This window comes from Etheostoma spectabile, chromosome 20, assembly GCF_008692095.1.
Source record: "Etheostoma spectabile isolate EspeVRDwgs_2016 chromosome 20, UIUC_Espe_1.0, whole genome shotgun sequence".
Lineage (NCBI taxonomy): Eukaryota > Metazoa > Chordata > Actinopteri > Perciformes > Percidae > Etheostoma > Etheostoma spectabile.
In genome coordinates, this window is record NC_045752.1 from 2,660,001 (window position 1) to 2,663,391 (window position 3,391).

At 41.5% G+C, this 3,391-nt stretch overlaps 1 long non-coding RNA gene across 1 annotated transcript in view; it reads right to left on the bottom strand.

The window, feature by feature from the left end:
• LOC116670399 (uncharacterized) overlaps nt 1–2,076 on the bottom strand; it is an 80,639-nt gene extending 78,563 nt beyond the window's left edge. The window contains exon 1 of the long non-coding RNA XR_004327009.1: nt 1,988–2,076. This is a non-coding gene — a long non-coding RNA (uncharacterized LOC116670399). The remainder of the gene's footprint in view (nt 1–1,987) is intronic.
• Nucleotides 2,077–3,391: the final 1,315 nt, after the last annotated feature.

Below are 3,391 nucleotides of genomic sequence, written 5' to 3' on the forward strand. Positions count from 1 at the left end.
CCACCATACTTTGGTCCATATGTGGACTTCAACCAGCAACCCTCCGGTTCCCAACCCAACTCCTCACGGACTGAGCTACTGCCACCCCCAACTAACGATGTGGTTTCACAGCCTCCCATGCATCATCTACATGTGGTCACAACAGAGCGACCCATCCACCAAAAGGCTCACAGTATGAACACAGGGTCAGAGGTCACGCAGTGATTAGCCAATAAAGCGAAAGGGGAAGGGAAGATTTGTCACCCTTGGATTCACTACGTCCCATATCCTAGCAGCTCTGCACTATGGTTAAGATGGCTAAAATGTGGTTAAATTCAGGCTTAGAGGATTATTATTTTTGTGATTAAACTGATTAAACATCAAGAAGTGAAGTGTTGACCAGATGGCACAGAAAGGCAGAGTGTGGAGCAGGTGGGGCAGGGCAACCTGAACTGGCATGGAATGAATGGAAGAAAGTTAACTGACACTGTGTTAGTGAATCGCACCAGTAATTGGATTTTTAGAGATGGTTATGTTACAGGAAATATGTGCCATTATGAGACAGCATGACATCTCCTACTGGAAGCAATGGGGAAAATTGAGGCAGGGGCCTTGGCCAGGTGTAGTAGTGGGTAAACCTGCCTTACACGTTATAGTTAATCAAGTTTTGCATCTGAAAGAAATTCATAGTAAAGTTTGTAGTGTTATAGATACAGCATACTACGTTTGTAGATGGAGTAAATGTCGGTGGTTCCCAAAGATAAATCTTAAGTGTCCCATTCTGATTAAAAGTATGAAGAAGAAAAATTCATTTAAAAAAAACAAACAAAAAAAATCGTTTTACTGTGTATTCTTGCAAAATATTGGATACTTTTACCTCAATATACTGTACCTCTATAAATCCTTTTAACAATATAATCTGAGGTTGACTATTGAGCAACATTAAGAGACTTAGGCTGTTTTAATATATGCTATTGAGTAGGGCTGCACAATTAATCAAAATTTTATTGAAATCACAATATGGAGTACTGCAATATCCAAATTGCAAGAGGGGTTGGGGGCAATATCATCAGTGGGGCCCCCATTTTTGTTGCAGGGAAAATATGTGTCAAACCGTTCTGAACTAAGTATTGTGATAGTGAGAGTGATGCTGCAGAGATGTTCCAGCCGACGAATTATATCATACGGCCTAAATCGGGCGGCTGTGGCTTAGTGGTAGAGCGGTTGCCTGCCAATCGGAAGGTTGGTGGTGGTCCTTGGGCTAGACACTGAACCCTGATGAGCAGGTGGCCCCTTGTACGGCAGCCTCGGCCACAGTGTATGAATGTGTGTGAATGGTGAATGGTTCCTGTATGATGTAAAAGCGCTTTGAGTAGTTGTTAAGACTAGAAAAGCGTTATATAAATACAGCACATTTTCATTTACATCATTATGTACAGTATATATATCAAATTTTCATTTTTTAGATTTTAGTATTTTTCAATGAAAATGAGAATGATACAAAAATGATCATCCCCTCTAATATTGTGAATAATATCGCAATCGCAAGATCAATCAAAATATTCGCGATTTGATAACTTCTACACATCGTGCAGCCCGTGTGAATTACTGACGTATTATACAACAATAATTCAGTGACTGTTTATGAATTCCATCTTGTGGTACTTTTGTTTTTGAATAAATTGAGGTTGTTTGTACCATGTACCAATAATAAAAAACGCTATGGAAAACTTCCGTCTCGCCAAAAGGATTCTGCCAAAGTCAACAACCGAAGTAGTTCCTGTCACAAGAAACCAAGTGGTGCCAGCAGCATTTAGTCACACCTGTGCCGTCGTCTAATTCAGGTAACAGTGCCTGATACAGGCTGTGCATTGTATTAGTGTCCATACATGTAAAGGTTATATCTTAAATCTGTTGTGTCCACCCGTTTTTACTGAGTTATAGCGTGACTCCCACACTACATTACATTCAAACTAAACTATGTTTGACCTTAGGCATAGATACTTACAAATTAATCATAACTGAGTAAATACTCTCTCCAGTAAAGGCTGCAGATGTTTTGCTCTTCTGTTTCTTCGCCACTAAACCCCCTGTCGCAAAACTAATCCTCTGAGTAGAATGTAAGCAAATCAAAAGAAAAGAGTAAAGTAAGAAAAGAGGACGCCAGAAAAGATAAACAAATGCAATTCAACTTGACATAAGATCTTATGTAGAAATATGTGTAAACACACAGTTGCTAACAACCCCAAGACAAGACAGATTGACTTGCAGGGAGAACCAGGTGTGAAAACCCTGTGTGAAGTGCAGGAGTGTGTGTATATATCTGTCTGTGTGTTTGTGTGTGTGTACTCATAAGAACAGTGTGTCCAGCCATGCAGTGAGTCAAGGCTATAATCTCTGTCTCTCAGTGTGTGTGTGTGTGTGTGTGTGTGTGTGTGTGTGGAGGGGGGGGGGGGGGGGTCATATGCAGCACAGATTGTAGAACCTCCTGAGGCAAATGTGTAAAATGTGTGTTGTATAAATAAAATTGACTTGTCTATTTGTGTTTCAAACCTTGACACCACTGACGCTGTGCCGTGACTGACGTTTTCTACATAAACCTTTCAATGTTTCTCCACTCTGAAATAGTATAACAGGAAGTGACTGCGAGGTTGAACCTGCCTGTGGGGTGTTCTCCTCGACAACACCTCAGATCAGTGTCTCTTTTCACTCTTCTGATCTGTGTAGCTGCCATCAAAGACACCAGAGCTGTTTGGCTGAGGCTGAGATGGGCCCGGCCCTGCCTGCAGTGCATATACACCCTGAGCTATTTCTCATGCCCTGTAAAGGTGCTTTGGTTTCAGACAGGCTGCTACAGGCCTGTATCTGGAATCAGGATGGGCAAACATGAAGAGACTCCTCTGTGTGTGTGTGTGTGTGTGTGTGTGTGTGTGTGTGTGTGTGTGTGTGTGTGTGTGTGTGTGTGTGTGGTGTGTGTGTGTGTGTGTGTGTGTCCTTTTCAGGAAATCTGTGTTTCCTGAAAAGGCCAGATGGGTTGCTGCATGCTGCTGGGATTTGCTGTGCTTTGTTCAGTGTGTATAATACTGTAAAATAAGCCTTATATACCACCTTTCACAAAAATGTATAAACACACAAACAAACCATCTCTAAAAACATCTTTGTGAAATATGTGGAACTAAAGGCTTGGTAACTACTCGTAGGACTAGTAAAGTACTGGAGCTGGTGAGCTACCTCCTAACAGCTAACCACCCAGACTTGCACTAGCGTTTTACCACCTTGGCGGCCAATAAGAATTGAGTGATTCAGAGTTGTTTTTTTGCCATTGTTATTTCATAGTTTAACCAAGTCCGCCATTTGCTTGGATTTGAGCTAAAAATGTGGTGGTGCATTCAAACCCCTTTCTTTTTACTCT